This window comes from Oncorhynchus nerka, linkage group LG2, assembly GCF_034236695.1.
Source record: "Oncorhynchus nerka isolate Pitt River linkage group LG2, Oner_Uvic_2.0, whole genome shotgun sequence".
In the NCBI taxonomy this organism is placed as follows: domain Eukaryota; kingdom Metazoa; phylum Chordata; class Actinopteri; order Salmoniformes; family Salmonidae; genus Oncorhynchus; species Oncorhynchus nerka.
The window spans coordinates 47,047,202-47,069,010 of NC_088397.1; the positions used below are offsets into that span (position 1 = coordinate 47,047,202).

A 21,809-nucleotide genomic window follows, 5' to 3' on the forward strand; every position below is an offset into this window, starting at 1 on the left:
TTGTTGCTGTCCTCTTATTCAGACATGAAACCATTTTTAAAAGTGACCCCTGAGCCAACACTTCACTATTGGAACAAGAGCTGCATAGCAAAACCATAATGGGATTGTAGAACAAGGGGGAATGTCATTATGAAGCCGTTATATAAGCCAATTTGGCATGTGTGTGTGTGTGTGTGTGTTTTATAAGAGTGTGCTTGTGTTACACCCCCAGCGTCCACCCTGCAGGCGCTCCCCACAGTTTAGGAACCACTGGGTTAGAGACAGCCAGGCAGGCAGCCTTTGTGGTGGTCGTTCCCCTAGGATCCATGCTTGAGAACATCTCTGTTTTAGCATACAGTACCAGGGAGTGATGCTGAGCTCAGCAGCTTTCAGACGGAAGAGAAAGGAGGTGTGCATACTGTATACAGGCTATACTGTTGGCTGTTTATGCACAGAACATGTTTAGCTACGAAATACATATGTTTCAAATGTATATCTGCATTATTCCATATTGTTCAGAGTGCATATGTGAGCATGTGTCTTTAGCTATATTCTCTTATGCCTGACTGTCTCGTCCCTTGATTTCTAGAAGTCTTCAAAAATGGCTCCTCAGATAGTGGATTGTCAACATGAACATTCTCCTTTCCCCCTTATGTTCCCCGTATAGTGTCCTATAAAGGCTTAATAATGCAGTTAATGAAGTTAATGAAATATTCATTCGGTTAGACACTACACATATCGACAGATAATCCTACACTGGAAGGTGATGAAATCCAACCTTTCTACGGGAGTAAAGTACATGTCGGATGAAAAATGTCATGACAGGCCTGATGGATACAGATAATTTGTCGGTAAACTTTCCAAATCAAAAGGTGGGATATTTGTGTCTGTAAAAATGAATTATGCGAGCAATGACAGTGGAAACATCTTTATGCGCAAATATTGATACAATAACCATCATATCGAAGTAAACTTGGAGTCACGCGATTATTTGTTGTGTGGTCCTCCCACTACGACTCGGGAAAGCACGCAGTTTATTAGGCTACAGATGAAATAAGTTATGATAAACATCACAGGGTGGTAAAAGTGCACGGTGATGAGCTTGATGCTCCTTTCCAATAAGTATTGAGGGTCTTATTCTGGTGACATGCTTATTAACTGCCGTTTGACAAACCGAAATAATCTTGCTCTTTTTGTTCATAATAATCTCATCATGTAAACTATACCCACACTGTATCTGCGAGCTGTAGGCTGGAACGCACATGTCAAGATCAGAGTGGGCACATTCACTATATAACACAAACATTTTTAGTGACAAAACCATCAGTAGAGTTAAATGCGATGAAAAGCTATTTCACTTTTTTATTCGGTATATGGGAATTTAACCGCGAAAGGTTATTTTTTATGTGCACAATGTCATCACACACTGCCTTTTATCTGCAATAATGGGAAAACATCTGTGGTGGGAAAATGCGAATACTGGAATATTCATATGAAAATCTGTTGCCTATTGGATGAAAACGTAGCTACTGATACACACTACATAGGCTACTGTTTAAGGCTAGGCTACATTTGCATTCTCCATATGCCAGTGCCAATACATCCAATGTAGCCTACAGTTGACAATACTGGCCTCCTTCCCTCATCATTCATATGACGGAGCAAACAGAAACACATTTGCAGAGGCTTATTTTAGGGCATGTATGGAAGGTCAAAACAAAAAGGAATGTATTCACACACAAGCAGCTTATGAAAATGTGCTGGCAAACCTGCTGGCAAACCTGCTGGCTCCGCTCTTTCATTATCTCCTTACAGCCACGTAGAATATCGAATATGAATGCTGGGATCAATGTGCTGCTAGGTGACAGCAGATTACAGGTCTCGTGTGGCTTAGTTCGTAAAGCAATGTGCTTGCAATGCCAGGGTTGTAGGTTTGATTCCAATGGGGGGAAAATTATGCACTCACTACTGTAAGTCGCTCTGCATAAGAGTGTCTGCTGAATGACTAAGATATTTAACAGTCACAAACATAGCCCTGCATGTGTTGCTACTAAGGGATTGCCAGAGAGTGCAAAGCTATTATGTCTAAAACAAACATTTGGGGAGTGATGTTGTCGATCTAATCTCAAACTGAGAAAGGTCTTGACTACCTTAAAGAGCTTGTGTCCCCCATGTCAGAACTGACTTGCTGTCAAATTTACAGCTAAAATCAAGACAGATATGACAACCCTTGTATGTCATTGTCCCTTTGTTTTTGACTTCTGAACTCTTTTGTTGTACATTTTACAGTAGATACATTTATTCCAGGTACTGTAGAAGCAGTGTTATGTAGAAGTCTGTGGCAACTGTGATGGAAGTCTAACTGTAAAGGTACATTTAGACTGATGTGTGTGAGGTTATCAGGAAGGCGGGGTAAGGTAAGGGCGAATGCCTGTATGGATATTACTACACATCATTGAAACTGCTAATCTTGAGGGGAGAAAATACAACAGGCGGTGCGGTATTCACTGTAAGGAAAGCTGTCAAATGTCACAGCAATATGCGACAGCCTATATTTCATGTATAGCCTAGCTGAGGCTTCCCAACCCCTAAAGGTCGATTAGCTTGACGGAGCGTGAAATTTCTTAATGAAGGGACAGGCCAATGTAGCATGTCCATTCTTCTGTCGTGGAATGGGTTTGTGTCTCTTGTGGAGTGGGTCTGGATTAGCATACACAATGGACTAGTACCACTATACTTATGAATGGAAAATAGTTACAGTATATCAAAATATTAATTATATTAGTAAAGTTGCAGAACATATGACAACACAGAACAAATGGTCCATGTACTAAAGATTAAGATCGAATCCAACTACGCCGGCTCTGATGCTCATCAGATTTGGCAGGGCTTGCAAACTATCCTGGATTTAAAAGGGAAACCCAGCCGCGAGATGTCCAATGACACGAGCCTACCAGACGAGCTAAATGCCCTCTATGCTCTCAACACTATGCAAGCAACACTGAACCATGCATGAGTGCACCAGTTGTTCCGAACAGTCGATGTGAGTAAGACCAGGACTACCAGGACACAGAAGGATTACCAGGACGCGTACTAGGAGCATTTGCTAACCAGCTACCAAGTGTCTTGACTGAAATGTTCAACCTCTCCCTGATCCAGTCTGTAATACCTTCATGTTTCAAGCAAACCACCATAGTCCCTGTGACAAGAATGCCAGGTAACCTGTCTAAATTACTATTGCCTCGTAGCACAAAACATGAAATGCCGGTTAGGGTTCACATCAACACCATCATCCCAGACACCCTGGACCCACACCAATTCGCATCACACCAATTTGCATCGCCTCCAAGCTCATCACTAAACTAAGGACCCTTGGACTGAACACCTCCCTCTGCAACTGGATCCTGGACTTCTTGATGGGCCACCCCCCCATCCTTAAGTTTAATGACAACACAACGGGGGTAGCCTTGATCTCCGCGGCCGACGAGACCGCCTATAGGGAGGAGGTCAGAGATCTGGCACTACACTGCCAACAATCTCTCCTTGAACATCAGCAAGAAAAAATAACTAATCGTGGACTACATGCCACATTTACATTGACGGAGTTATAGGGGAGCTTTGAGAGGTTTGAGAGCTTTCTCGGGTTCCACAGCACTAAGGATCTATCATGGTCCACACACACCAACACAGTCATGAAGAGGCATGACAGCTCCTCATCCCCCTCAGGAGGCTGAAAAGATTTGGCATGGGCCCTCAGATCTTGAAAAAGTTCTACAGCTGTACCATTGAGAGCATCTTGACTAGCTGCATCACCGCTTGGTATGGCAACTGCTTGGCATCAGACCGCAAGGTGCTACAGAGTGTAGTGAGTACGGCCCAGTACATCATTGGGTGTGAGCTCCCTGCCATCCAGGACATCTATACCAGGCGGTGTCAGAGGAGGTCATAAGAATTGGCAAAGACTCCAACCACCCACGTCTCATAGACTGTTTTTTCTGCTACGGCATGACAAGCGGTAACGATGCATCAAGTCTGGAACCAACAAGACCCTGAACAGCTTCTAGCCCCAAGCCATAAGACTGCTAAATAGTTCGTCCGGGTAGCTATTTGGTTAACTATTTAACTATCTGCTTTGACCCTTTTTGCATGACCTTTTTTGACTTTGATATTAGATATTCTTCAAAGTAGCCACCCTTTGCCTTGATGACAGCTTTGCACTCTTAGCATTCTCTCAACCAGCTTCATGAGGTAGTCCCCTGGACTGCATTTCAATTAACAGGTGTGCCTTGTTAAAAGTTCATTTGTGGAATTTCGTTCCTTCTTAATTTGTTTTAGCCAATCAGTTGTGTTGTGACAAGGTAGGGGTGGTATACATAAGATAGCTCTATTTGGTAAAAGACCAAGTCCATATGGCAAGAACAGCTCAAATAAGCAAAGAGAAAGACATGAAGTTCAGTCAATCCATAAAGTGCAGTCGCAAAAAACATCTGGTTTCCTTTTAGTGCGACTATTATTTGTTTTTCAACAGGACAATGACCCAACACGCTTCCAGGATGTGTAAGGGCTATTTTGCCAAGAAGGAGAGTGATGGAGTGCTGCATCAGATGACCTGGCTATTACTATCACCCAACCTCAACCCAATTGAGATGGTTTGGGATGAGTTGGACCGCAGAGTGAAGAAAAAGCAGCCATCAATCAATCAATCAATCAATAAAATGTATTCATAAAGCCCTTCTTACATCAGCTGATGTCACAAAGTGCTGTACAGAAACCCAGCCTTATACCCTAGAGAGAGAGAGAGAGAGAGAGAGAGAGAGAGAGCCCCGAGCCCCCTGACACATACACTATAGCAGCATAAATACTGGAGGCTGAGACAGGAGGGGTTGGGAGACACTGTGGCCCCATCCGACAAAACCCCCGGACAGGTCAAAACTACTTTGCCAAAGCATAGCCCCCACACCACTAGAGGGATATCTTCAACCACTAACTTACTATCCTGAAACAAGCCCGAGTATAGCCCACAAAGATCTCCCCCACGGCACGATTCCAAGGGGGGGGCGCCAACCCGGACGGGAAGATCACGTAAGTGTCTCAACCCACTCAAGTGGCGCACCCCTCCTAGGGACGGCATGGAGGAGCACCAGTAAGCCAGTGACTCAGCCCCTGTAATAGGGTTTGAGGCAGAGAATCCCAGTGGAAAGAGGGGAACCGGCCAGGCAGACACGCACTGCGGGTCGTTGCTCCAGTGCCTTTCTGTTCAACTTCACACTCCTGGGCCAGACTACACTCAATCATATGACCTACTGAAGAGATGAGTCTTAAATAAAAATGTAAAGGTCGAGACCAAGTCTGCATCTCTCACATGGATAGGCAGACCATTCCATAAAAATTGAACTCTATAGGAGAAAGCCCTGCCTCTAGCTGTTTGCTTAGAAATTCTAGGGACAGTAAGGAGACCTGCGTCTTGTGACTGTCGCGTACATGCAGGTATGTACGGCAGGACCAAATCGGAAAGATATGCAGGAGCAAGCACATCTACTGCTTTGTAGGTTAGCAGTAAAATCTTATAATCAGCCCTAGCCTTAACAGGAAGCCAGTGTAGAGAGGCTAGCACTGGAGTAATATGATCACATTTTTTGGTTCTAGTCAAGATTCTAGCAGCCTTGTTTAGCACTAACTGAAGTTCGTTTAGTGATTTATCCGGGTAGCTGGAAAGTAAGAGCATTGCAGTAGTCTAACCTAGATGTGACAAAAGCATGGATACATTTTTCAGCATAATTTTTGGACAGAAAGTTTCAGATTTTTGCAATGTTACATAGATGGAAAAAAGATGTCCTTGAAACGGTCTTGATATGTTCGTCGAAAGAGAAATCAGGGCCAGAGTAACGCAGAGGTCCTTCACAGATTTATTTGAGATGACTGTACAACCATCAAGATTAATTGTCAGATTCAACAGAAGATCTCTTTGTTTCTTGGGACCTAGAACTAGCTGTTTTGTCCGAGAATTAAAAGTAGAACATTTGCCTCCATCCACTTCCTTATGTCTGAAACACAGGCTTCCAGGGAGGGCAATTTTGGGGCTTCACCATGTTTCATTGAAATGTACAGCTGTGTGTCGTCCACATAGCAGTGAAAGTTAACATTATGTTTCCAAATTACATTTACATTTAAGTCATTTAGCAGACGCTCTTATCCAGAGCGACTTACAAATTGGTGCATTCACCTTATGACATCCAGTGGAACAGTAGTGCATCTAAATCTTTTAAGGGGGGGGGGGGTGAGAGGGATTACTTTATCCTATCCTAGGTATTCCTTAAAGAGGTGGGGTTTCAGGTGTCTGACTGAAGGTGGTGATTGACTCCGCTGTCCTGGCGTCGTGAGGGAGTTTGTTCCACCATTGGGGGGCCAGAGCAGTGAACAGTTTTGACTGGGCTGAGCGGGAACTGTACTTCCTCAGTGGTAGGGAGGCGAGCAGGCCAGAGGTGGATGAACGCAGTGCCCTTGTTTGGGTGTAGGGCCTGATCAGAGCCTGGAGGTACTGAGGTGCCGTTCCCCTCACAGCTCCGTAGGCAAGCACCATGGTCTTGTAGCGGATGCGAGCTTCAACTGGAAGCCAGTGGAGAGAGCGGAGGAGCGGGGTGACGTGAGAGAACTTGGGAAGGTTGAACACCAGACGGGCTGCGGCGTTCTGGATGAGTTGTAGGGGTTTAATGGCACAGGCAGGGAGCCCAGCCAACAGCGAGTTGCAGTAATCCAGACGGGAGATGACAAGTGCCTGGATTAGGACCTGCGCCGCTTCCTGTGTGAGGCAGGGTCGTACTCTGCGGATGTTGTAGAGCATGAACCTACAGGAACGGGCCACCGCCTTGATGTTAGTTGAGAACGACAGGGTGTTGTCCAGGATCACGCCAAGGTTCTTAGCGCTCTGGGAGGAGGACACAATGGAGTTGTCAACCGTGATGGCGAGATCATGGAACGGGCAGTCCTTCCCGGGAGGAAGAGCAGCTCCGTCTTGCCGGGGTTCAGCTTGAGGTGGTGATCCGTCATCCACACTGATATGTCTGCCAGACATGCAGAGATGCGATTCGCCACCTGGTCATCAGAAGGGGGAAAGCAGAAGATTAATTGTGTGTCGTCTGCATAGCAATGATAGGAGAGACCATGTGAGGTTATGACAGAGCCAAGTGACTTGGTGTATAGCGAGAATAGGAGAGGGCCTAGAACAGAGCCCTGGGGACACCAGTGGTGAGAGCACGTGGTGTGGAGACGTATTCTCGCCACGCCACCTGGTAGGAGCGACCTGTCAGGTAGGACGCAATCAAGCGTGGGCCGCGCCGGAGATGCCCAACTCGGAGAGGGTGGAGAGGAGGATCTGATGGTTCACAGTATCGAAGGCAGCCGATAGGTCTAGAAGGATGAGAGCAGAGGAGAGAGAGTTAGCTTTAGCAGTGCGGAGCGCCTCCGTGATACAGAGAAGAGCAGTCTCAGTTGAATGACTAGTCTTGAAACCTGACTGATTTGGATCAAGAAGGTCATTCTGAGAGAGATAGCGGGAGAGCTGGCCAAGGACGGCACGTTCAAGAGTTTTGGAGAGAAAAGAAAGAAGGGATACTGGTCTGTAGTTGTTGACATCGGAGGGATCGAGTGTAGGTTTTTTCAGAAGGGGTGCAACTCTCGCTCTCTTGAAGACGGAAGGGACGTAGCCAGCGGTCAGGGATGAGTTGATGAGCGAGGTGAGGTAAGGGAGAAGGTCTCCGGAAATGGTCTGGAGAAGAGAGGAGGGGATAGGGTCAAGCGGGCAGGTTGTTGGGCGGCCGGCCGTCACAAGACGCGAGATTTCATCTGGAGAGAGAGGGGAGAAAGAGGTCAGAGCACAGGGTAGGGCAGTGTGAGCAGAACCAGCGGTGTCGTTTGACTTAGCAAACGAGGATCGGATGTCGTCGACCTTCTTTTCAAAATGGTTGACGAAGTCATCTGCAGAGAGGGAGGAGGGGGGATTCAGGTGGGAGGAGAAGGTTGCAAAGAGCTTCCTAGGGTTAGAGGCAGATGCTTGGAATTTAGAGTGGTAGAAAGTGGCTTTAGCAGCAGAGAGAAAGAGGAAAATGTAGAGAGGAGGGAGTGAAAGGATGTCAGGTCCGCAGGGAGGCGAGTTTTCCTCCATTTCCGCTCGGCTGCCCGGAGCCCTGTTCTGTGAGCTCGCAATGAGTCGTCGAGCCACGGAGCGGAAGGGGAGGACCGAGCCGGCCTGGAGGATAGGGGACATAGAGAGTCAAAGGATGCAGAAAGGGAGGAGAGGAGGGTTGAGGAGGCAGAATCAGGAGATAGGTTGGAGAAGGTTTGAGCAGAGGGAAGAGATGATAGGATGGAAGAGGAGAGAGTAGCGGGGGAGAGAGAGCGAAGGTTGGGACGGCGCGATATCATCCGAGTAGGGGCAGTGTGGGAAGTGTTGGATGAGAGCGAGAGGGAAAAGGATACAAGGTAGTGGTCCGAGACTTGGAGGGGAGTTGCAATGAGGTTAGTGGAAGAACAGCATCTAGTAAAGATGAGGTCGAGCGTATTTCCTGCCTTGTGAGTAGGGGGGGAAGGTGAGAGGGTGAGGTCAAAAGAGGAGAGGAGTGGAAAGAAGGAGGCAGAGAGGAATGAGTCAAAGGTAGACGTGGGGAGGTTAAAGTCGCCCAGAACTGTGAGAGGTGAGCCGTCCTCAGGAAAGGAGCTTATCAAGGCATCAAGCTCATTGATGAACTCTCCGAGGGAACCTGGAGGGCGATAAATGATAAGGATGTTAAGCTTGAAAGGGCTGGTAACTGTGATAGCATGGAATTCAAAGGAGGCGATAGACAGATGGGTAAGGGGAGAAAGAGAGAATGACCACTTGGGAGAGATGAGGATCCCGGTGCCACCACCCCGCTGACCAGAAGCTCTCGGGGTGTGCGAGAACACGTGGGCAGACGAAGAGAGAGCAGTAGGAGTAGCAGTGTTGTCTGTGGTGATCCATGTTTCCGTCAGTGCCAAGAAGTCGAGGGACTGGAGGGAGGCATAGGCTGAGATGAACTCTGCCTTGTTGGCCGCAGATCGGCAGTTCCAGAGGCTACCGGAGACCTGGAACTCCACGTGGGTCGTGCGCTGGGACCACCAGATTAGGGTGGCCGCGGCCACGCGGTGTGGAGCGTTTGTATGGTCTGTGCAGAGAGGAGAGAACAGGGATAGACATACACATAGTTGACAGGCTACACAAGAGGCTACGCTAATGCAAAGGAGATTGGAATGACAAGTGGACTACACGTCTCGAGTGTTCGGAAAGTTAAGCTTACGTAGCAAGACTCTTATTGACTAAAATGATTAAAATGATACAGTACTGCTGAAGTAGGCTAGCTGGCAGAGGCTGCGTTGTTGACTATGTAGGCTAGCTGGCAGTGTCTGCGTTGTTGACACTACACTAATCAAGTCGTTCCGTTGAGTGTAATAGTTTCTACTGTGCTACTGTGCTGCTATTCGGGGCTAGCTGGCTAGCTAGCAGTGTTGATTACGTTACGTTGCGTTAAAAGAACGACAATAGCTGGCTAGCTAACCTAGGAAATCGCTCAAGACTACACAATTATCTTTGATACAAAGACGGCTATGTAGCTAGCTATGTAGCTAGCTACGATCAAACAAATCAAGCCGTTGTACTGTAATGAAATGAAATGAAAAATGTGATACTACCTGTGAAGCGAAATGCGACCGGGTTGTTGAGTGAGGAAGTTCAATTCGGTTGCAGTGTCTCCTACGTTAAGGACGACAAATAGCTGGCTAGCTAACCTCGGTAAATTAAGATAATCACTCTAAAACTACACACTCTAAACTACACAATTATCTTGGATACGAAGACAGCAAAGACAACTATGTCGCTAGCTAACACTACACTAATCAAGTCGTTCAGTTGAGTGTAATAGTTGTGCTGCTAATCGGTAGACGGTGGACTAGCTAACGGTGGACGTTAGCTAGCTGGCTAGCTGCGGGGCAGTGTAGACTGCGTTAGAACGACGAAATACGATAATTACGCAATTATCTATGATACAAAGACGGCTATGTAGCTAGCTAAGAAGAAATTGCTAAGATTAGACAAATCAAACCGTTGTACTATAATGAGATGTAATGAAATGTAATACTACCTGTAATACTACCTGCGGACCGAGTGCAGATGCGACCGCTCGCTCCAACCCGGAACTCCTTGACATCACCAAGAGGTAAAATATATAGTGAAAACAATAGTGGTCCTAAAACGGATCCATGAGGAACACCGAAATTTACAGTTGAGTTGTCAGAGGACAAACCATCCACAGAGACAAACTGATATCTTTCCGACAGATAAGATCTAAACCAGGCCAGAACTTGTCCGTGTAGACCAATTTGGGTTTCCAATCTCTCCAAAAGAATGCGATGATCGATGGTATCAAAAGCAGTACTAAGGTCTAGAAGCACGAGGACAGATGCAGAGACTCAGTCTGGTGGCATCAAAAGGTCATTTACCACCTTTACAAGTGCAGTCTCAGTGCTATGATGGGGTCTAAAACCAGACTGAAGCGTTTCGTATACATTGTTTGACTTCAGGAAGACAGTGAGTTGCTGCTTTTTCAAAAATGTTTGAGAGGAATGGGAGATTTGATAATGGCATGTTTGGCTTTTTCAAGAGAGGCTTGATTACTGCCACTTTTAGTAAGTTTGGTATACATTCGCTGGATGGAGAGCCGTTTATTTTGTTCAACATAGGAGGGCCAAGCATAGGAAGCAGCTCTTTCAGTAGTTTAGTTGGAATAGGGTCCAGTATGCAGTTTGAAGGTTTAGAGGCCATTAATATTTTCAGCAATGTGTAAAGAAATATAATATAAAAAAACTAGAGTGTCTCCCTTGATCCTGGGTCCTGGCAGAGTTGTGCAGACTCAGGAGAACTGAGCTTTGGAGGAATATGCAGATTTAAAGAGGAGTCTGTAATTTGCTTTATAATGATCATGATCTTTTCATCAAAGAAGTTCATGAATTTATCACTGATCAAGTGAAAGCCATCCTCTCTTGGGGAATGCTGTTTTTAGTTAGGTTTGCAACAGTATCAAATATAATTTTGGAATTGTTCTTATTTTTCTCAATTAAATTGGAAAAATATTGAGCAGCAGTGAGGGCTCTTCGATACTGCACGGTACTGTCTTTCTAAGCTAGTCTGAAGACTTCCAGTTTGGTGTAGCGCCATTTCCGTTCCAATTTTCTGGACGCTTGCTTCAGAGCTCGGGTATTTTCTGTATACCAGGGAGCTAGTTTCTTATGACAAATGTTATTACGCAAGGTTAAATTAAGTTCCTCAGTTAGGTGGTTAACTGATTGTTGTTCTCTGATGTCCTTGGGTGGGTGGAGGGAGTCTGGAAGGGTATCTAGGAATCTTTGGGTTGTCCGAGAATTTATAGCACGGCTTTTGAGGATCCTTGGTTGGGGTCTGAGCAGATTATTTGTTGCAATTGCAAACGTAATAAAATGGTGGTCTGATAGTCCAGGATTATGAGGAAAAATATTAAGATCCACAACATTTATTCCACAGGACAAAACTAGGTCCAGAGTATGACTGTGGCAGTGAGTAGGTTCAGAGGCATGTTGGACAAAACCCACTGAGTCGATGATGGCTCCGAAAGCCTTTTGGAGTGGGTCTGTGGACTTTTCCATATGACTATTAAAGTCACCAAAATGTTTAATATTATCTGCCATGACTACAAGGTCCGATAGGAATTCAGGGAACTCAGTGAGGAATGCTGTATATGGCCCAGGAGGTGTGTAAACAGTAGCTATAAAAAGTGATTGAGTAGGCTGCATAGATTTCATGACTAGAAGCTCAAAAGACGTAAATGTATTTTTTTGTCAATTGAAATTTGCTATCATAAATGTTAGCAACACCTCTGCCTTTGCGGGATTAGCGGGGGATATGGTCACTAGTGTAACCAGGACGTGAGGCCTCATTTAACACAGTAATATCATCAGGCTTAAGCCATGTTTCAGTCAGGCCAATCACATCAAGATTATGATCAGTGATTAGTTCATTGACTATAACTGCCTTGGAAGTGAGGGATCTAACATTAAGTAGCCCTATTTTGAGATGTGAAATATCACAATCTCTTTCAATAATGGCAGGAATGGAGGAGGTCTTTATTACAGTGAGATTGCTAAGGCGAACACCGCCATGTTTAGTTTTGCCCAACCTAGATCGAGGCACAGACACGGTCTCAATGGGGATAGCTGAGCTGACTACACTGAATTTGCTAGTGGCAGACTCCACTAAGCTGGCAGGCTGGCTAACAGCCTGCTGCCTGGCCTGCACCCTGCTGCCTGGCCTGCACCCTATTTCATTGTGGAGCTAGGGGAGTTAGAGCCCTGTCTATGTTCGTAGATAAAATGAGAGCACCCCTCCAGCTAGGATGGAGTCCGTCACTCCTCAGCAGGTCAGGCTTGGTCCTGTTTGTGAGTGAGTCCCAGAAAGAGGGCCAATTATCTACAAGGGGCAGAAAACAGTTTTCAACCAGCGATTGAGTTGTGAGACTGCTGTAGAGCTCCTCACTCTCCCTAACTGGGAGAGGGCCAGAGACAATTACTCGATGCCGACACATCTTTCTAGCTGATTTACACGCTGAAGCTATGTTGCGCTTGGTGACATCTGACTGTTTCATCCTAACATCGTTGGTGCCGACGTGGATAACAATATCCCTATACTCTCTACACCAGTTTTAGCGTTAGCCAGCACCATCTTCAGATTAGCCTGGATGTCGGTAGCCCTGCCCCCTGGTAAACATTGTATGATCGCTGGATGATTCGTTTTTAGTCTAATTATGCGGGTAATGGAGTCGCCGATGACTAGGGCTTTCAATTTGTCAGAGCTAATGGTGGGAGGCTTCGGCGTCTCAGACCCCGTAATGGGAGGAGGAGAGACCAGAGAAAGCACGGCCTCTGACTCAGACGCATTGCTTAATGGGGAGAACCGGTTGAAAGTTACTGTCGGCTGAATGAGCGACACCGGTTGAGCAATCCTACAGCATTTCCCTCCAGAAGCCATGAGAAAATTGTCCGGCTGCGGGGTCTGTGCGAGGCGATTTATATTACTATCTGTACTTATTGGTGGCACAGACACTATTTCATCCGTTCCTACACTTGCCTAACGATTGCTCTGAAGCTGGGCTTGCAGCACAGCTATCCTCGCCATAAGGAGATCGTTCTCCTGTATATTATGAGTACAGCGACTGCAATTAGATGGCATAATGTTAATGTTACTACATAGCTCCGAATGGTGGAGGTCCTGATGAACCACATCCAGATAAAGCGCCTCGGGTGAAAAAGTTGAATGAAAAAAGTCGAAAGAGGTCAAAAATGTAAATATAAAACAGTAATTAAAAAGTAAAAACTGTCAAGTTGGCAGGTAGCAAAGTAAGGTTAGCTACAAACCACACAGCAGCACATAAACATGTCTACAAATTCTGACCGGAAATTACGTCAAATCAATCCTTGTAAAAACCCAACAAGTTCTCAGCATATGTTGGCACTCTTTCAAGACTTTTGGGAAAGCATTCCAGGTGATGCTGGTTGAGAGAATGCCAAGCATGTGCAAAGCTGTCATCAAGGCAAAGGGTGGCTACTTTGAAGACTCTAAAATCTCAAATATATTATGATTTGTTTAACACTTTTTTGGTTACTACATGATTTCATATGTGTTATGTCAGAGTTTTGATCTCTTCACTATTATTCTATGATGTAGAAAATAGTAAAAATAAAGAAAAACCCTTGAAGGTGTCCAAACTTTTGACTGGTACTGTACGTATCTACCTCAATTAGCTTGTACCCTTGCACATCAACTTGGTACTGGTACCCTGTGTATATAGCCAAGTTATTGTTACTTATTGTGTATTTATTATTACTTAGATGTTTTATGTGTTATTACTTCTGTATTATTTCTCTATTTAATTTCTCTGCATTTTTGGGAAGGGCCCGTGAGTAAGCACTTCCCTGTTAACGAAGCATGTGACGAATACCATTTGATATGATTTGATGTATGTTTATCAGTTGCAGTAATATAGTTGCTTGAGGGGAGGCTGATTATATCAGGGCCACTGTGCTATTCAGCCAGCGAGTCAGGCAATGCGTATCTCTGGAGCCCTGATCCTGGAGTTATATAGTAGTGAGTCCCACTGTGGCCCGCACTACACTCAACCGCCTCTTCTCTTCTCCTCTCCTCTGAGGCTTCATCCCAGAGACTCTCTCCTTCCCGTGCTGATGATTGATTCACAACCTGAAACAGAACTATTCACTCTTCTTCTCCTCTCTCGCTGCACAGGGTTCATTATTTCCCTCTCCTGGCTCATTACTAGAAGTCTACGTGTCGGTTGGAGATATTGCCCACTCCGCACCGAACCAATGCAGGAAGGACTGCTGCTGCTGCTGTAAACAGCACTGTTGAAACACTAGGAAAAGGGAATTTAATCAACGCTTTGAAAGTTTTTGCCATGAAGAAGACAAAAATAACACCCTCCTCTGCCAGAGTGTAGACTGAGTAGCTAACGGCTTTTGTGTGTTTATTAGAAGAAGAAGAAAAAATCTGGATGCAATCATTCTGGCTCTGAAATTATACTTCAGTCTGCTCTCCTGGCCCAAAGAGCTATTCTGGGAGATGGAGTGTGTTCTTTACATGGTCTAGTCAGTGGAAAAGCAGGCTTTACTGTAACAGCAAAGAAGTTGCCCTTTAATTCAGTGGTGTAGGGCTTTCAAAACAAATGGCCACTGGATTGCAAAAAATGTGGCCTATTAATTACCATTTGAAGAATAATTCTTGGGACAAAACGGCCCCTACCCCTGTGTCAGACGTGTCTCTCTGGCCTAGGAGGTTTTTTGAGAAGTCCGGATTGACGAGTACCGGGTGCGAACATAGCGTATCCTTCAGGGCCTGGAACGCCGCCTCCGTGTCCTCCGTCCATCGCACCGTCTGGAGTAATCGTGCCTTCGTTAAGTCTGTGAGGGGAGAAGCTATTGCAGCAAAGTTGGGTACAAATCTAATGTAGTACCCTGCTAACCCCAGGAATGACTTCACCTGCCTCTTGGTTCGGGGGACCAGCCATCCCCTAATGGCAGTGATTATTTTTCTTGTGGTTTCACATTTCCTCTCCCGATCTGATATCCCAGGTACTCCACCTCAGCATAGCCCGGCTTGCACTTGTGGGGGTTCGCGGTCAGACCTGCAGACCTGCATCCCTTTTGCGCATCAACCACGGCCTGTAACCTACAAAGATGTGACTCCCAACTGTCACGTACTCATTGTGTGGCCGCAGGACGTGGTCCATGAGTCACTGAAAGGTCGCTGGTGCCCCATGGAGCCCGAAAGGCAGAACCCTGTAGTGGTATAGCCCCCCTCCCGGGGGGGAGAAGGCAGTCTTCTCCCGGGAGGCAGCTACTAGTGGCACCTGCCAGTACCCCTTTGTCAGGTCCAAGGTGCTGACGTATCTCGCCATCCCCAAGCGGTCAGATCATCGATCAGATCGTCCACCCGGGGCATGGGGTAAGCATCAAACTTACTGACCTTGTCCAGAACTATGGGGTTAGACTCCTCACTGTGTGACTCCTCCAGTACCCCCATTTCTAGCATTGTCGTCACTTCCCGCTGGACCACCACCCTCCGGGCTCCTGGTATGGCCGTTTGCGCACTTTTTCTCCGGGACGTGTGTGGATATGATGTTCCACGAGATCCTTGCACCCCGACACCTCGGAGAACACGGACGTATTCCGCAGGACCAACTATCTGAGCTCTTGTCTTGGGCCGAGGTCTTCCCCCATTGCAACTTAGACAGAGGGCGGGCCCTGCTGTGGCCGGGTCCACGTTACGCACAGTGCCTCACGTGTGTGCCACTGGAGTAAAGTTCACATGGTAAAGCTGGAGGGGTCTTCTCCGCCCCGGTTGGCGGAACTTATAGTTCACGTCACCTACTCGCTCAACAATGTTGTAGGGCCCATGCCTCGTAGCCAGGAATTTAGTCTCTGTTGTAGGGATCAGCACCAAGACCTTCTCACCTGGTTGGAACTCTCGTGGTTGGGCCCCCCTGGTTGTAGGCTCGGGGTGCCCAGCTCCCGTATTTCCAGTAGAGGGCGCCAACGCCACTTCACGTACCTCCCCTCTATTACCATCCCCCGGGTAGACCTCCTGGGATACCACAATGTTTTACAAATTAATGAAAAATAAAAAGCTGAAATGTCCTGAGTCAGTAAGTATTCAAGCCCTTTATTATGGCAAGCCTAAATAAGTTCAGGAGTGAAAATGTGCTGAACAAGTAAAATTATAAGTTGCATGGACTCACTCTGTCTGCAATAGTAAAATGTAACACTATTTTTTAATGACGACCTCATTTCTGTACCCCACACACAATTATCTGTAAGGTCCCTCAGTCAAGCAGTAAGTTTCAAACACAGATTCAACCACAAAGACCAATGCTTCGCAAAGATTGGCACTTATAGATGGTTAAAAAAAAGCAGACATTGAATATCTCTTTCAGCATGGTGAAGTTATTAATTACACTTTGGATGGTGTATAAAAACACCCAGTCACTACAAAGATAAAGGCATCCCTCCTAACTCAGTTGCCGGAGAGGAAGGGAACCACTTAGAGGTTTCACCATGATGACTTTAATGGTGACTTTAAAACAGTTACAGAGTTTAATGGCTGTGATAGGAGAAAACTGAGGATGGATCAACAAAATTGTAGTTACTCCACAATATTAACCTAACTGACAGAGTGAAAAGAAGGAAGCTTGTACAGAATACAAATATTCCAAAACATGCCTCCTGTTTGCAAAAAGGCAGGTAATACTACACATAATGTGGCAAAGCAATTAACCTTTTGCCCTGAATACAAAGTATTATGTTTGGGGCAAATCCAATACTACACATTACTGAGTACCACTCTCCATATTTTAAAGCATAATGGTGGCTGCATCATGTTATGCAGCCACCATTATGCACAGGCAAAATCCTAGAGGAAAACCTGTTTTTAGTCTGCTTTCCACCAGAAACTGGGAGATTAATTCACCTTTCAGCAGGACAATAACCTAAAACCTAATGCCAAATCTACAATGGCGTTGCTTACCAAGAAGAGTGATACTGTTCCTGAGTACTCAAACAGGAAACTGATTACCTAAAAAAAAAAAAAAAAAAAAAGAAATTTAAAGAGCCGAAGTAAGCAGTACTACCTTCATATGAGTAATACAAATGCAGCTTTTTTTGTAAGGTATACTTAAATGTAACGCCCCCACTAAGCCACACCTCCAATCAGTGCGGCTTGCCTTTTCGATTGAATTGTAGAGTTACCACCCATGACTGTATTTCTTAGTGACAGCGACATGGTGAGTTCCTGGGCAAATATAAAAAGTTATATATCAACTATTACATATATCATAAGACCTTATACTGTTGCCTGAAACTCAGTTTACAGGTCACACCAGGCCTGCAAGTAGGGTTTCAAAATTCCACAAACATCCCCCAAAGATTGTTTAGAGATCTTCCAACCAGGATTTCTGGAAAACCTGAGAAATGTACCAGAATGTTGCAACCCTAACTGTAAATCACATTATACTGGCTTGTAAAAGTATGTGTAATTCCTATTGGAATCTAGCCAGCATTAGGCTATCCAACAGTTGAAATGTGTATTAATCCGCAACTAGCACTCGTAATCTCTGCCAGGGTTAAGCACCGTGGATAAAACTACCTAAGCCTGTTAAACTGGAACAACCATTTCAGTAACGGGTGCAAGAATTAAATTATTGGCTTAATTTACACTGAAAAAAAATCCAAACACATCAAAACATGCAACAATTTCATAGATTTTTGTGAGTTACAGTTCATATAAGTTCATATTTATTTATTTAAATAAATAAATCTAATCCATGGTTTTCACGTGACTGGGAATACAGATATGTATTTGTTAGTCACAGATACTTAAAAAAAAGGGTAGTCGTGTGGATCAGAAAAACAGTCAGTGTGTGGTGTGACTACCATTTACCTCATGCAGTGCGACACATCTCCTTTGCATAAGGTTGATCAGGATGTTTATTATGGCCAGCGGAATGCTGTTCCACTCCTTTTCAATGACTGTGTGATGTTGCTGGATATTGGCGGGAACTAAAAGACGCTGTTGTACACGTCAATCCCGAGCATCCCAAACATGCTCAATGGGTGACATGTCTGGTGAGTATGCAGGCCATGGAAGAACTGGGACATTTTCAGCTTCCAGGAATTGTATACAGAGCCTTGTGACATGGGGCCGTGCATTATCATGCTGAAACATGGGGTGATGGTGGCGGATGAATGGCACGACAATGGGCCTCGGGATCTCGTCATGGTATCTCTGTGCATTCAAATTGCCCTTGATAAAAAAGCAATTGTGTTCGTTGTCCGTAGCTTATGCCTTCCCATAGCATAACACCGCCGCCACCATGGGTCACTCTGTTCAAAACGTTGACATCAGCAAACCTCTCGCCCACATGATGCCATACACGCTGTCTGCCACCTGCCCGGTACAGTTCAAACTGGGAAACTTCCATAAAGAGCACACTTCTCCAGCCTGCCAGTGGCCATCGATGGGGAGTATTTGCCCACTGAAGTTGGTTACGACTCCGAACTGCAGTCAGGTCACGACTCCGAACTGCAGTCAGGTCACGACTCCGAACTGCAGTCAGGTCAAGACCCTGGTGAGGACGAGCACACAGATGAGCTTCCCTGAGGCGGTTTCTGAAAGTTTGAGCATAAATTCAATTGTACAAATCCACAGTTTCATCACCTGTCCGGGTGGCTGGTCTCAGACGATCCCGCAGGTGAAGAAGCCGGATGTGGAGGTCCTGGGCTGTTATGGTTACACATGGTCTGCGGTTGTTAGGCTGGCTGGATGTACTGCCAAATTCTCTAAAACAACATTAGAGGTGGCTTATGGGAGAGGAATTAACATTCAATTCTATGGCAACAGCTCTGGTGGACATTCCAGCATTCACCATGCCAATTGCACACTCTGTCAAAACTTGAGACATCTGTGGAATTTACTGTCCCCAGCACAAGGGGGACAGTAAATAAACCTGTATAATGATCATCTTGTTTAATCAGCTTCTTGATATGCCACACCTGTCAGGTGGATGGATTATCTTGGATATGTAGAAATGCTCACAAACAGAGATGTAAACACATTTGTTCATAAAAGTTATTTTAGCTCATGAAACATGCAACCAACACTTTACATTTTCATTTATGTTTTTGTTCACTACTGTATATATGGCAAGACTGGAAATGGTTGTCTAGCATTGATCAACAACCAATTTGACAGAGCTTGAAGATTTTTGAAAATAATAATGGGCAAATGTTGCACAATCCAGGTGTCATGGACGTCGTCTTGGAAATGACTGGACCAAAGCGCAGCGTGATGAGCGTACATTTATTTTGATTTGAAATTAATGTCGCCAACAAAACAAGGACACGACCGTGAGACTTAACTTGGTCAACAGTGCCACTAACAAAGATAACTACCCACACCTGCGAAAGGAAAAGGCTGCCTATGTATGATTCCCAATCAGAGACAACGATAGACAGCTGCCTCTGATTGAGAACCACACCCGGCCAAACACAAAGAAATAGAACACATAGAAATAAAGAAACTAGAATGCCCACCCTAGTCACACCCTGGCCTAACCATTATCTTTGGTCAATTGCACATTACTGTTTGAATAAATCAGGATGATAAGAAAAAGCTCATTTTGAACCAAAAACTAACGTGACAAGGTCAAAAAAAATTGCTGTCACTCTTGCGACCAGTTAATTAAGAATGTGTCTCACTGCGAAGTCAAACCGACTGTTTTGGTCGCGATAATGAACCCTGTCGGTGAAAAATAGCAGGTGAGCATACGACTAGAAAACATGTAGCAATATTCACGGGATAGTGTTTTACCACAAAGTCGACAGACACCACATACCAATTTTTTTATGTCAAGTTTGGTCGGAGAATCCTTTATTGCTAAATAATGCAGGCTAGTATCTGGCTAGCAGCTAGCTATGGCACATTTGCTACAGTAGCTTGCGATCTGAAGTTGTTTCTATCAGCAATTTTAACACGTTGACACTCCGTCTTCACCCCTCCTCCACATTTACTGGATTGGTTGAACAGTGCAAAAGAGAACCGACCGCAACAGCTTCTCCGTCATATGCGGCATTTCGTTTCAGGTGTTTCTTTAACACCTACTTACATGAAGTTAGTCCTGCTGTAACCTTGACCTTCTACTAGCCATTAGGAAGGCTTGCAACGAGCATAGCAGATGCCTCATACGTCATGAATGATTGGTGTTGTCAAAAGAAAATAAGTGAACCTTTACAAGATTGTTTCCCAATAAATTTACTCACCTAGAAATGTGCATTTCTTACATAAAATGTAGTTGTACATAACTATTTGTTACTCCTAATACTACTAAAAGATTAGAACTGTTTTGAAATCATGTGCATCTACACTAGCTATTACTGCAGGAATGGCAATGGCTCATTTACAAAGGCTAAATGCCTTATTCCCTGTATCATTTATTTTTGTTGTTTCCTCATACATTCATGATCCTTCCATAAGGACGTGTTATTTTCCTCTACCACAGTGAAACCTCGCATTGATTTTCCACCAGAGATGAGGAATCCATTTTTTCTTCTCATAATAGGGACATGATTGATGGCTCCACTGAGATGGCACCTCGGTCAAATTGACTCGCCTCCTCCTCCTCCCACTGTATTTCACTCTGCTTCCTCTGCTGCCAAATCAACAGGATTGTTCAGCAGCCAGAAACCCATCCAGAGAGGATCATATTCGTATTGCATGTATTCAGGGAACTGTGTGCTTTGTTCAGAAAGAACAATAGTTACTGCTGCTCCTGGTGGTATTATTCGTCCCAAGGCTGAATACTGAGTATGTGTTGCTGCTGTGGGCCAGATTCATGGAAACCTATTCAGTTCTATAAAGTGACATCAGCAATGCAAGTACAGGGCTGGCTGGCTCACTGTTGAGTAAAAAAGAAACACGCCTTCCAGGCTACTGGAGACTTAAGTCTTTGTATAGTAGAGTTATGTGATGGATGAATATGAATGAATCCGGTTATTTTCAAGGTCCCATGGCATACAATGTTCTCTAAAGATTTGAATCGAAGTCAGTATCATGTTGAGTTCAAAGTGCGTTATGATCTCAATGACCGGCATATTCCATAAACCCATTTTGAAAATGATAAGTGCATGCCGGCTAATGTGTGCATTGATTGAAAGAATACATGTTTTGGTCTGCACCTTAATTGTTAGCAATGACAGGCTACCTCTAGACTGGATACCTCTAACACAATGCCAGGCCTGGTCTTATGTAACCTCACTCAGATAGAGTATTGTTACACTTATGTTCAGCAAAGTGGACTGCTACAGTAGGTAGGTGAGGGATTTAACATCCAGCAGGAGCCAATTACAATTGTGCCATTTAACGCTAATAGTGACATGCTTCCTTATGGGCCCTTCGCAACAACGCAGAGAGGAAAATGTAGAAGTAACAGAAAAATAATAACACAAGGAATAAATACACAATGAGTAACGATAACTATATACACAGGGTAAGTACTGCGTCGATGTGCAGGGGTGTGATGTAATTGACGTAGACGTGTACCTACAGGTACAGTGACTAGGAGAAGGGATAGATCATAAACTTTAGCAACAGCGTTTGTCACGGTGCTCTTATTCAGATGTTTAGTAGTGAGATGGAACTCATACCTATGACCGCAGCACAGCCACGTGAA

General features: G+C 45.0%; 1 protein-coding gene across 3 annotated transcripts in view; it reads left to right on the top strand.

Annotated features, from left to right (window-relative positions):
* LOC115136172 (caM kinase-like vesicle-associated protein) overlaps positions 1 to 21,809 on the top strand; it is a 43,006-nt gene that overhangs the window by 11,182 nt on the left and 10,015 nt on the right. Inside the window, exon 1 of one of the 3 annotated variants that reach the window (XM_029671720.2) lies at positions 19,733 to 19,899. The exons of the other annotated variants lie outside the window; for them this stretch is intronic. The gene's annotated coding sequence lies outside the window, so the exon portion shown is untranslated. Of the gene's footprint in view, positions 1 to 19,732; positions 19,900 to 21,809 lie in introns of those variants that run through there. 3 annotated transcript variants of the gene reach the window in all.